At 33.5% G+C, this 14,587-nt stretch overlaps 1 protein-coding gene across 1 annotated transcript in view; it reads left to right on the forward strand.

The window, feature by feature from the left end:
* PCLO (piccolo presynaptic cytomatrix protein) overlaps positions 1–14,587 on the forward strand; it is a 359,914-nt gene that overhangs the window by 266,703 nt on the left and 78,624 nt on the right. The gene's annotated exons all lie outside the window — the stretch shown is intronic.

Consider the following 14,587-nt stretch of genomic DNA (forward strand, 5'->3'; position numbering starts at 1 on the left):
AAACATTTAATATAGTGTTTATCACAGTGTCTCACAGAAGTAGTGGTACTTACTTTGAAAATCTTTGATGGTAAGAGGAGTCTGTGCTATTAAACTTGAACTATATCCCCTCTATCTGTATGTGCATAATTGACCTTGTTCAGGTCTGAGCTCTGAACTGCAAGGATTTAGAATACTCCTAATAGACAAAGCACAGACTTGAAGTCAGAAGACTGAATTAACACCATCCTCATGTTGCTAGGCAAGTTGCTTATGTTCTTTGAATCTCCTTTTATCTCATCTGTATGGGTTGATGTTTCAACTAGGAGGTTTCACGACCTCTCTCACCAGGTTAACTGAAAGTATAAAAGGAGCTGATATGTTTTTTGTGCTTAAGCGAGTGCTTTGTTAACTATAAATAACTAGACTAGCTGAAGAAGCTATTTTGTTGAAGGTAGACAAAATTCTTTTCATAGATGACAGTTAATCATACAAAGTTCAGGCTTCCTGTAAGAGGGAGCGTTGATCTGCTAGAGGTATCTGCTATAATGGAAAAACATTTTAGATATCCAGTCTGAATAATTTTTAAAAAATTTAATGCCTGAAGTGATTTAAGTCATGTCTCATGTAAATATATTAATATTACCTCCTAACTATAAAACAGTAGTTTTGGCTAGTCTTTTAAAAAAGCTTCTAAGTTTTTCTTCTTATCAATAATGCATTAATCTCATGTCTGATTAAAGTCAATGGACATACCTACAGCGAATATCTGTTTATTCATTGCTCATGGTCTGTTAGTCACAAAAAACATGTCTTGTTAGTGAATAGAATCATGGTGTGTTAGATGTCAGGTGTCTGGCTCCCAGTGTGTGGACCAATCTTTCTCATCAGCTCCTTTTGTGTATGACTGTTGATAAGTCACAGAAACTCACTGGGTCTATAGCATTAAGTGTAAAGAGATCCTCCACAAGACCCTTCTCTAGTGCATACTTTTGAGACACTTTTCTGTTGAAGAGATATGGGGAAGATATTGAAGCTTGAGAAGAATCATTTGGTCCAAGCTACGGAAAGAGGAAGCAAAGCAATAGTATGTGTGCCATGGCGAGTTGTGTATGTTACATAAAATGGAAATGTGAGCACTAGGGTTAAGAATGTGAGACTAGTTACATAGGATAAAAGAAGGAAAGTGAGATCAGAATTGACAAATCATGACACTTAAGTCTCAGGGCTATTCCTCACTTGTACAGGCCCTTTACAAGTCTCCAGGAAGTTAAAAAACATGTGTGATGTTTGTGGCAGTTTTCAGCTTTTTAACACTTGTAATTTGTTGTGATTTCTTTTGTTCTTTTAACAAATGTTCACTTGTTTCAACTTTGTATTCATAGTTTTCTTTTTTTCTTTAAATTGCATAAGCTTCAGGCCTGATAATAAGGTGAATTCATCCCTGCATGAGATGTTATTTCTTATTGGTGAAGAACACTGAGGTACTTACTGCAGAATTGTAAGAACCTACTTGTATGCAGTAATATATACTGACAAGGAAGATGGAGGTGATAAAAAGGAGTTCAGAAAGAAAGTTGTTATGAAAGAGTAGAGGTGAGAATAGTAATAATATAGGAAATACTTAACAAAATGGATCAAAACATTTATTCTGTACTCTACAGGTATATCCTAGAATGATGTAGAATGATAGAATTCCACCTTGCTTTCAAGATGCTTACAGCCTAGAAAGGCAGTGGATAGAGTATATTCATTAGGGAGGAAAAGTTTGGTCAGGGTCTGAATGAGCAACAGATATGAAATAACTCTGAAGAACAAAGAGAAAGATACCTTTATGGAAAGAAAACCCATTACTTACTGTTTTGACAATTTGTATTTTCTTGTCTTCTAGTTTCAATGAGAGAAATATAGAAATGCAGAATACATTGGTTGATTCTGCACACTTCTATCAGAACAAGTACCATAACTAAGTGTAACTTACAGATATGCCTCCTCCCATCCCAAAGAATTCCAAGTAACTTTCAGGGAATGTCTAAGAACAGACTGTAAGCTCTTGAAGGCAACGAACTGTCCAGGAACTGAAATAGATCTTTTTAAGCTTTTATCTCTTTTATTGTTTAATTTTTTAAGTAGTTCATATTTTATCTGTTTGCTGTGATGGAGTACTGCCATGTTCCAAATATAGTGATGAGCTGGAGCAGAAAGAATATTCTGTGGGAATGCAGATTTTCATATCAGACTACAAGTTTTACACATATATATATATATACTGAGTTACACTGAGAGTGGTGGAATAAAATTGAATTGCTTCTATTTTCTCTTAGGCTACTTTTGTTTGCTTTTCCTCTCTAGTTTTTGCTAGATCCCATTACTGTCAGATATGGTGCTTGAGTTTTCTAAGTTCTAGCATATATGTATATGTGTGTATAAATTTAATATATAATTTTGTATGTGCTTAAATATATGCTCTGTAGAGCAACCTCTCTTGGTCCTGTGAGATGTAAATGAAGAAAATATAGACCATACATTTTAGTAGGTGAGACTGAAAGCAACAAACCTATTCATAAGTATCACATAATAAGTGGTAATAAGTGCTGAGGAGAAAAAGATAACCAGGTGGGTGCATACACCATAGGGTGGGGTTGCAATTTCAGATGAAATGGTCAGGGAAGGGTTCACCAAGAAGTCAACAACTGAGGAAAGCCCTCGAGGAGAGGAAGGAGTCAGCTTACAGTCAGTGGTCTTATAGGCAGAGGAAAGGAAAGGGCAAAGGCTCAGAGCAAGAGCCTACCTGCTATGTGCCGGGAACAATAAGACCACATTGAGGTCAGCATGGCTGGCACTGGGTGAGGATGTGAGAGAAGAGAGCAGGAGTTGTGGACAGAAAAGTAATGGCGGTAACAGAGTAACAGAGGTAGCAGAGGTAGAATCTTGTAGGTCAGTGTAAGGACTTCAGCTTCTATTAATGTCAAATGAGAAGGCACTGGGCCAACACAAGCTGAATGACGTTTAAATAAAGTCATTCTGACTGCTATAAGGATAATAGTTTGAAGGAGTAAAGACTAGGAAAGAGAGCAGTTAGGAAACTACAGAAATAATCCAGGCATGAAATGTGGGTGTTCAGACCAAGGTGGGAACAGAGGACTTGGGAATAAATGATGCTATATCATGTATCTATAAATACTAATACAACGTGTATATTAAATTTCAGCTCAGTGAAAATGACCTCAATATGTTTATTCATTTGTTCCCATACATAGTATTCAAATTTCACAAGCCAAAAGGTACGATAAGCCAAAGTTTTTTGAAAAGTTAAATTTTTTAAAAAAACTTAAATCCCTATATAATGTAAGAAACCTACAGAGCATTTAACATTCAAGTCTTAATCTTATTTTAATTAATACAATAATTATACATTCTTTAATAGACATCATACAACTTAAAATGTGTATTTGTGTAGTTCTACAGGTGGCATTTCAAATGTTTTTTATTCCTATCACTTTCAAATTGTATCTCACTAAGAGCCACAGTTTTTAATGTTTATGATGAAAAATCATTCTGTAATGCGTTTTTATATATGAAAACTATTTGTCTGTCAATATCTACTTAGGTGTTGGAGAAGAACAAAAATGAATAAAATCTCTCAAACTTTTATTGAACTTAAATAGTTTATATTAATGAATTGTGAAAAATGGATTTAAATACTATATTTGAATAACTGATTCTCAGCAATTCCATGTTTTCCTCATGAAAGTATTTTCTGATGATTATGTTAAAGGTAAAAATGTATAATCCTATCTTCTGCTGCAGTTTTGAATTCTTATCTTCTTCATTAGTCTCCCAATTTCCAGTCTGTCTCTACCTGCATTCATTCATTCCGTAAACATATGTACAGATGTAGAAATTCACAGAACAGCAGCGGAGACAATTACACAAATGGATAATGTAAAACAAAGTGTTTTGAGTGTAACAATAGAAATATGTACAAGAGAAAACATGAAGAGACTGACATTAACATCCAAACTGCAGTTATTGAAATGAGAATTTGATTATGGCAAATTTTTCTTATGTCTTCTATTATCCAGTGAGTTAAGCCTGAGTTTAATGTAACCTACCAGGCCTTTCATAACTTATGCCAATCCATTATAATTTATTTTTATGCATCACCTCTCTCATTTCTCAGCTTAAGACTAGAGCTGTAATCTTGCTTACTTTTGTGAGCATGTGTTCATGATGCCCCTACTTCTAAGTAGGAGAAATCATGTTAGAAATCATGACTAATGATATGACCCAGCATCTATCTAGGCCTGTCTTTGACACATACAGTAGTTTTATCATAAATAAGTACATTTATGCATATTGATTATGCATGTAAATCTATGGTTATTAGCTTAAAAAATAGCCAAAATGTTATAAGTAGATATTCTGCATGTTTTAAACAAAAATGCTACTAATATTCTTGGGCTTAGAGGAAGAATCAGGAGTCTTGCATTTTTGAACTACCACTCAGTGTAATTTCTGAAACAGATCTTAGATCTGTAAAAATAGGGATAGTTACATTTATCTTATATACTTTACTCAATAGCTATAAAGATTAAATGAGGATAGGTGGTCAAAATAACTTTAAAAAAAATAATCCTGTGTTGGTGTGATTAACTTAAGTGAAATAGGTCTAATTTTATTCCTTTTAATCAAAAAAGACTTGTTTATTCCTTTTAAACAAAAAAGTTTTATTTAATTTGTCTAGAATATATTGCCATTATATTTATCTAAAATATATTACGTTATCATGTTTGCTTCGACTTAGGGGAAGTAATTTCTCTATGTAAATTTTAAAGAGCTGGAGGGAAATAATTGAGTTTTGTTCTCTATCATTTGGCAGATATTGCTGTTAAAGTGTTGTCCTCTTAGACAACTTGGTTCATTAGTGGAAAAATCAATTATTGTAATATGTTTTATATACTAATTATATATATTAAAATTACATTCTACTTACTAAAAGTGATTGAGAAGTTTTTGAATAGAATTCTACCATTCAGTGTTATGTATTGAACATCCATCAAGCCAAAGTGAGTTATTTGCTAATTCTTCATGATATAAATAATAAAATATTGGCATTTCTTATGAAGTAACACATAATTCATTTTCTCTTTTTAAAGTTTCTCTCAGGGTGATAAAATGGTTATTATTGTTTGAAATGACTCCCCCATTTTATTTCTATCCTTTAACTCTTTAAATGATGAAAGAACTTATGTAATTTAAAGTTCACCTTTTAGGTTTTGATTATCCCATTCATAATAATTTTGTAGTATCTTTGGCTCAAAATAAGCAAAGTATGAAATCAACATTTGTGTGCACAAAAATTGATCATATGATAATATTTCTAGTGATGAGTACATAGGTTATAATTTTCTAAAATACCTTCTGTGAAAAAAAAAGTATTTTTTTATACTGTATAATAAGTATATTGGAATCTCTTTTGCTCTTAAATTTTAATTAGGGACAATGTCAATTGCATGAGACAAGGGCTCAGGGCCGGGGCAATGGGATGACCCAGAGGGATGGGATGGGGAGGGAGGTGGGTGGGGGGTCCAGGAAGGGGAACACATGTAAACCCATGGCTGATTCATGTCAATGTATGGCAAAAACTATTACAATATTGTAAAGTAATTAGCCCCCAACTAAAATAAATAAATTTGTAAAAAAAAAAATTTTAATTAGGGGATTTCATTTTCTAACTTTAGTTTTCAAAATATAATTTCCTTTCTGTCTGATTTTGCACATGATTTAAAGTTACAAATTAGAAATCAAAGTTCTGCTTATTTTATCTATCAAATAATGTTATGAAATAGGATTTGTATCTAATATATATATGTATTCTTGGTGGAGATGATGATTTTTTTGCCACTGGTTTAAATATTTCTTGCGTTTATTAGGAAACACTTTTCCAAATGTAAATTGATGATATTTTGGGTTAAACCCCATTCTCTGAGTTTAGTACAATTCAGTTCAGTCGCTCAGTCATGTCCGACTCTTTGCGACCCCATGAACCACAGCACGCCAGGCCTCCCTGTCCATCACCAACTCCCAGAGTTTACCCAGACTCATGTCCATTGAGTCAGTGATGCCATCCAACCATCTCACCCTCTGTTGTCCCCTTCTCCTCCTGCCTTCAATCTTTCCTAACATCAGGGTCTTTTCAAATGAGTCAATTCTTCACATCAGGTGGCCAAAATATTGGAGGTTCAGTTTTAACATCAGTCCTTCCAATGAACACCCAGGACTGATTTCCATTAAGATGAACTGGTTGGATCTCCTTACAGTCCAAGGAACTTTCAAGAGTCTTCTCCAACACCACAGTTCAAAAGCATCAATTCTTCAATGCTCAGCTTTATAGTCCAACTCTCACATCCATACGTGACTACTGGAAAAACCATAACCTTGAATAGACAGACCTTTGCTGACAAAGTAATGTCTCTGCTCTTTAATATGCTGTCTAGGTTGGTCATAAATTTCCCTCCAAGGAGTAAGCATCTTTTAATTTCATGGCTGCAGTCACCATCAGCAGTGATTTTGGAGCCCCCAAAAATAAAATCTGAAACTGTTTCCCCATCTATTTGCCATGAAGTGATGGGACCAGATGCCATGATCTTAGTTTTCTGAATGTTGAGCTTTAAGCCAACTTTTTCACTCTCCTCTCTCACTTTCTTCAAGAGGCTCTTTAGTTCTTCTTCACTTTCTGCCATAAGGGTGGTGTCATCTGCATATCTGAGGTTATTGATATTTCTCCCGGCAATCTTGATTCCAGCTTGTGCTTCATCCAGACCAGCGTTTCTCTTGATGTACTCTGCATATAAGTTAAATAAGCAAGGTGACAATATACAGCCTTGACGTACTCCTTTTCCGATTTGGAACCAGTCTACTGTTCCATGTCCAGTTCTAACTGTTGCTTCCTGACCTGCATACAGGTTTCTCAAGAGGCAGGTCAGGTGGTCTGATATTCCCATCTCCTTCAGAATTTTCCACAGTTTATTGTGATCCACATAGTCAAAGGCTTTGAAATAGTCAATAAAGCAGAAATAGATGTTTTTCTGGAACTCTCTTGCTTAGTGGGATATATTTAAATAACTTTATAAATGGAATATTGCAATATACATGAATACCAAAAAAGATTAAGAACATAAAGTTAAAATCCTTGATATTTCACTAGGGATACTTAAAGCAGAGGAGGCACCAGTTAAGACAAGCATCTCTCATGCACAATTGTGTGATTTAACCTAGCTTCCTATATCCATTTAACCCAACTCTGTGTCTCTATATAATCATGCATGCATTTTGGACTAATCTGTTACTGTTAGCTAGTCATGGTATTTAATGCCATTTGACAAATGGCATTAAATGTTCATGCTATTTAATTAGAAAGTAGATAGAAAACATCTTCTCTGAGTATTTTGACAAAATAAATTGGGAAATTAAACGGAGAAAAGTTTTTTAAATTTATGAACTGCAACCTGATTTAAATGAGATGTTAGCATCATATACCTATCATTGGCTATCTCCATATGTTATATTATTTTGGAGGGGATATATCAAATTTCAGTACCCATAAAGTGTTTCCTGCATTATTCAGCCACGTCCTATTTAAGTCTGTTTGAAGTAACATATCTAATTCTAAACACCTTAAACTGTAGCCACAGAGTAACTTTGGCATCTATACCAATCCTTCTAGGAAATACTGAGCTGTAATAATAGATTATGTTAGTAGTCATAGTGATTAGAAACAGAATCCTATAATGATAACCTTCTTCAAGTTGAACCCACAAATCATGGCTAAATGCATTTCCCTTTTTACCTTAACTCTGTCTAAAAAGCATGAGTTTGCAACGCCATTCTGGTGTACAAGAAGCACTTTACATTTTCTGTAAATCAAATGTAATCAATTCTAATCTTTCTTTCATCTACTGTTGGAAAATTGAATCACATTTATTATTTGATGTTTCTCTCCCCATGAGTGCTGGAGAAATTCCCAGTGAGGGTCTTAAACATTCTAGAACAATGAAGGTTGGGTCCCTGTACATTGACCCGCACCACAGAGAGATTGGTGATCTAGCCAGCCCACTTCCTTGAGTGGGTGGTGCCCTTATACTATGACCAAATTTTCATGAGAGTAATTTTGTCTAATCTGAGCCACCAAATCTAAGATCAGCTTTTCTTAAGGCACCACATAGAAATTTCTCTTTGAAGTAATGCCATCTTCCCTGGATAATATAAGCAAATAGGATGCTGCTCCCTACTGCCTTTGCAACCTCCAACCACCATTGTTAGGGGAGATCTTCTCCCTAGAACTCTTTACCTCCAATTTTTTTTATTCATCCTACATTCTTTTTTTCCCCTTTTTAAAATTGCACTTACTACTTTTAACAGAGGTTTAACTTCTTCATGGATTTTAACATAACATTTAGATAACAATACAATATTGATTTCTAAAGGCACAATGTTATTTGCAAGTATCTAAAGCTTATTTGTTTTGCAAAACTGAGCTTTCATACAAGTTAATTAGAAATTCCCCGTTTCCATTCTGTTCTTTGCTCCTAGGAGTTTGACTGTTTTAGATCATCCAGATGGAATCATGCAGTATTTGTCCTCCTGTGACTGAGTTTAATTCACTTAGCATAATATTGTCAAGGTTTATCCTTGCCTCATATTACAAATTTCCTGAATTCAGGACCAATAAAGGCTGAATAATATTCTTTAGTATTTATAAACTGTGTTTTTCTTTATTGATTTATCTGTTAATGGATATTTAGGTTATTTCCATATTTGAGCTATTGTGTATGGCACTGCAGAGAATGTGGGAATGCTAATATCTCTTTAAGATCATCATTTCAACTCTTTTGAATAAATCCCCAGCAGTAGGATTGCTAAATCATGTAGTAATTCTATTTTTAACTTTTAGGAAACTTCATAGTTTTCCATAGTGGCTACACCATTTTGCCAAATAACCACCAGAGTATACTAGTTCCAATTCCTTCACTTCCTTACCAACACTTACCGTCTTTTGTGCGTTTTTTTGTCTTGTTTTGTTTTATAATAGCCAACCTAGCAATGTAAGATGATATTTCATTGTGGTTTTGATTTGCATTTCCCTGATAATTAGTGATATTGACCAGACCTGCCTACATTATTTTCCCTTTCAGCAGGGCTTCGCATAGTTTCCCATCATTGTGCCTTGTAGAAATGTAATATTGGTTCCTTTTCTGGGAGTGGAGTGGAGAAAAAAGCTGATAAAGCCAGTCAGCTTTTTTTCCCTCCTAACGGTCATCGTTTACCCACAATAAAATGATATATCCCACAGTTGGTTTGTTCAATAAGATCTTCAATTTTTGCATGTCCAGACCTTCCAATAATACTGTCATATAGATAAACAATTTCTGTCAATACATTATCGGTCTTTATTGTGATTAAAAATAACATCATAGATAATATATGTGTTCTCTGTGCCCAGTTTTACATATCTGAACATTGTTTCTATTCAGATGGGCTATGACATAGTTTTAGTTAGCATAATTTGAATGAGTTTTCTTATTTACTGATACTAGCATTGGCCTGAGAGACAGTTAAACAGAGTTCCTATTTCTGCATTACCATTAACTAAATGTGTGGTGTAAGTCATGTCACTTCATGTTTTACTTCTCTATTGTACAAAAAACTAAAACTACTATATCTAACAGGATCTTGCTTGCTTTATAATGAGTCTATGAAATAGTTGTGACATGTTTTTACAAGACATTTTATTCATGCAATCCTCTTTCAGTGACCCTGGTCAATAATAAATTGGCCAGTAATACTGCAAAGGAGGTGATAATCTGTTTTCTTTAAAAATTTTGTATGAATGGGGCTAAATCTGTTTTACACATATAAGTGTAGAAGTCATTAATTCACTATACTTTCAGTAGACTCAGAAATAGGAAAAAAAAATAATGGGAGTAAACTCAGTTTAACAGTAGTCTTTGATATTTCTTAAATAACTTTTCACATTCAAAATGTGACAATTTTGTAATGTATAAGTTAATTTCATTTAGAACTTTTGTATGAAAGCCATACTTTGCTGATTTTTTAAGTGTTCAGGTGTATAGTATTGAACATCTTGTCATAGATTAGGGCATCTCCTTTGACCTGTATATTCAGGAAACTATATGCAATTTTTTTTTTTACCTTTACCTCCCTTCATTCTTTCTTCCCTTTGCTCTTCCCTTTTTCCACCTTTCTTTCATTCTTTATGTTAACATTTATGTTAAAATATGTTTTGTTGTTAAGTCGTGTCCAACTCTTTTGCAGCCCAATGGACTTTAGCCAGTGTTAATATATAAATAGGCTAAAAATGTTAAATGTAGTTTTGAAAGTAATAAAATCCATCTGTCTATGCATTCACTTATATTAACATGGCCTAACTTGAAAATGCATAAGTAACTAGTGTAACTGATGGGGATAACTTACTGGACTTCTGAAACTCACTTGCTTGGTTTCTTTGCTATTTAGAAAGCCAAGACAAATAACCATTTCAGCTGAGTTTCTCCTGCCACTGCTAGTTTATCGAGAATTCATGAGCACAGATGTCCAAATTTAGGAAACTAATCTAGAGTCATAGTTAATAATATCAGTGGAAAAGGGGAATAATATGTACAAATTTTGAATTAATTAAGTTTGGTGTTTTTTTTCTGTTTTTTTGTTTTACTCAGCTATATCAGATTCTTATTTCATAGCATACCATCCCCAACCCCACTGGTTCTCATTAGGTCCCCACCTACCATGTGTGTGTGTAGGGGGGTGTTTGTTTGTTTATTCATTTATTAATTCATTTGTTTAATCTCATTTCTTTACCTATCTGTTCTTACCTCCATGAGCAACCATTATAATTTATGTAATGTCTATTTTTTATTTCTATAATGTATAATGTTAATTTGTGTGGGATATCATTTTAATGAATGTAAATGTCATTGCCCTTAGATCAGATCCTGTTTCTCACATGATTTTACTCGTCAGATGCTTTTAAGATGGATCCATCTTTTGGTGTTAACAACTGGTATGATTTCTTTGTTAAGACTGCTAAGTGTTTCCATCGTAAATATTTAGTGCATTCTCATTGTCCATTTTCCCTGATGCCACCACCTCCCCATAAACAGAAACTCAAGAAGTTTTTTGGGTCCTGGGGTGTACATGTGCTTTATTTAACAACATTCTGCCACATTGTACTCTAGAGTGGTTGCATTTATCTACATTCCCAATAAAATAATTACATACTTGTAAATTGTAAACAAGCAGTTGTATTTTTCATCCAGAAATAGACACAGTATTCTTACATCATACAGTGGTGATAAAGCTAAACAACCACGTTCTATCTCATGATCCCCTAATCCCATATCCTGGTCAACACACTGTATTCTCTGGCTTTCAAACATTTTTCAGTATAGTGAGAGTTAAGTAATACATCACTATTGCTTTCATTTATACTTTCTAATCTCTCATGAGTCAAGGTTTTTCTTCATATACTTAAAATACTTTTGAATTTCCTTCTCTGTGACTCATCTTCATCTTGCTAATTGCCAAGGTATTTCTGTTTTTTTCTACTAGACTATCATATATGTTAATTTTTATAACAGCATAAAACAGTAGATACAAAGATGATAAATTGTGTAGTGCCTGTCACTTAAATATTTGTGGAATAGATAAATAAAAATCATGAGCTTTTATGTGATATACATTTTGATATACCTTAATCTATAAAATTTTGATAGGTAATGTAATAATTTTAATCCAGAATATGTTTTTGAAGTAGTGATAAATATTGATATAAATAACAGATATAAATAGTGATAAATATCACTAAAACTAGTGAGTGTTTTATGGTGACTGATTTTTTCAATTCAAAAATTTCTTCTTATTATATTTTGGGGGTTTTAATTGCCAAAGTGTAAGATTTTAAGAAGTTAATTTTCTCATTATTCATACAAATCAAACATCAGATTATCCTAGCATTCCTATTGGAAGTTATTAGAATAGGCGCTTTCTATGGATGTAATTGAAGTACCATCTGCACAATCTCAAACTTGAATAACTTGTTTGCACACATGTTGATATAATTTAAAGAAAATGTGTTTGCTCACAATGCTAAACAGTAGATAAAACCAATCATGTGTTCACTATCTTCTAGGAATTATTTCTAAACCAAAGTCAGAGTAAAAAGTTTCCTTAACATTGAATATGCCTACATTCAAATCAATTAAGTGATAAAATACTATTTTAGTGAACTTCTTTGTAGTATGATCAAATAATTTTTGCATGCATTTTAAAATAGTTTCTAAGACCTTACAATTAAAATATTTTCAAGAGACTTCGCAAGTGTCCAGTGGTTAAGACTTCACACTTCCCTTGTAGGGGATGCACGTTCCATCCCTGGTCAGAGAACTAGGATCCTGCACGCTGGGTTGCACAGCAAAAAAAAAATAATGTTCAAAACTATTATATATTTGAAGACACATACTTAATTATACTTAATTCTTACAACTACTAAAATCATCTTATGAATTTAAAAGGAGTGATTTGTATGCTCATTTATTTTACTCTGATTCTTGTAGAATTTGTAGGAAGTTGGAGAGACAGAGGAAAGGGAAGTTGTTATTAAGTAACTTTGTTCAAGTAGTCACATTCCCTATAGATTTCATACTCACCATAAAACCAAAAATAAAAGAATTGTCAAGATCTTTTGAACTGCAGTACTGCACCAGTGCTAGTGGGAAACTATTGGGGGAAAGAAGGTTCAACTGAGAAAATCATGTAGTTCATGATCTCGGGTATATATCTAGGAAACATGCTAGTTATCTTTGTATTTTTTCATCAGTTTTATTAATGAGTCTAAACAGATTTTCTTTTTTACAACTAGAAGCGTTTTTCATTTCTCTGAATAATTGCATTATATAAATTTGCCCCTTTAAAATGTGAAAAACTAACAGGTAAATTCAAAACAGTAAGCAAGAAGGTTATGCAGCTATTTCCTTTAATAGAATTTGTTCCTGCAGAAAAGTGGCAATGCAATTTCCGGATTACGACACCATTACTTTGTTTCAATTCAGAATCATCTGGTTATAAATGTACTCTTCCTTGTGACTAAAAGAAGTGTTTTTCAGTGTGCTTTACCTCTTTCAGTGCTAAATTTTTCTTTAGAGGTATTACCACACTCTTTTATGTAATTTTTCTCATTTTATGTGTACAACAGCCTGGGATTGTTGAAATAAACCTAAGGCCCACCTGAAGACAAAGTTTCCTTGGAGTAAGTTATAGAAAAGTCATCATTCTTGTTTGTTTTATTGTAGGCATTTTTATGGACTTCTTTTGCCATTTCTCAATGGTAAAAGAACTTCTCTTCCGTGTTACCAATGTATATCAAAATCATTAAAACTTTTAAAGACTCAAACATGCCATGTTTACAATTTCCTGTGGAAGCCAATAGTGAACAATAGGGAATTTCGCATTGGCATCTATGAAGCTCATTGAAAACCTAATTGTTCAACAAGTATTTCTTTTTAAATGATGTTCTAGCCATGGCAGGTATTTTTCCTCAGGTAAAGCTGGTAGCATTCACAAATATCTGGCACTATAACTTGGGTGGTTTCATCGAATTTATATCTAGCTCACATAGCTACATAATATGACCATGTGATTTTTGCCAAATACTCACCCTAAATTATTTGACAGCTCATATAAAAGAGACCAAAAAACCTAAATGTAAAATATTGAAATGCTAATTATGTTGCTACTTTTTTCTGTGAAAATTATCTTTCTAGAAAAAGAGGAAACACAAAATGCTCTGTAACCAGTCCAGCAATATAATTTACGGGACCCAGAGCAAAATAAAAATGTAGGGCTCTTTGTTCAAGCAGTGTTAAGAATTTCAAGATGGCAGCAGCAAAGATTAAACCCAGTATGGGGCCCTTCTGAGCATAGAGCATACACACACCCATGATGCTGCCCTCTATATAACATCTGTTTCTTCTACTTAGGACTGTCTTGCATGTAAGTGAAGAAAAAGACACTTAATGGAAATCTTTTTTATCTGAGGAGAGTTGAGGCTATAACAATTCCTTAAAGGAAGCTTCACAACAAAATCCTAACAATTTTTTCTACCACTCCTATTCCATAATATAATGGGAGTTTATACTTTTCTAGTTGCTTGCTGCACATAGAAAACAATATATTGGTGTTTACAATTATTTCTTCCCCATACAAAATTGGTTTAATTGTAGTCAAGAATGTTTTCTTCATAACAGTGTGAACAAAATGCATGGGTTTGATACTATGTAATAGTTTTTCAAGAGCAACATTTTGCATGTTGTATTAGCTACATTTTATATGTTCAGGTAAGTTGATGAAATCAAACTACATATGGTTTTGGTATTTATGTTCCAGAGAACTCTGAACTGATGTTCTCTGAAATGGTGTGCTCAGTTGAATGGCTGCTGAAGTGGTTTTTAAATGCAAAGCAATGCCTTCTGTGCCCTATGGACCCAGATGAGACATAGCACACTTTTTATTTATTTTATACTTGAATTTT

This window comes from Giraffa tippelskirchi, chromosome 10 (assembly GCF_054371585.1).
Source record: "Giraffa tippelskirchi isolate mGirTip1 chromosome 10, T2T-mGirTip1v1.2.pri, whole genome shotgun sequence".
Classification (NCBI taxonomy): domain Eukaryota; kingdom Metazoa; phylum Chordata; class Mammalia; order Artiodactyla; family Giraffidae; genus Giraffa; species Giraffa tippelskirchi.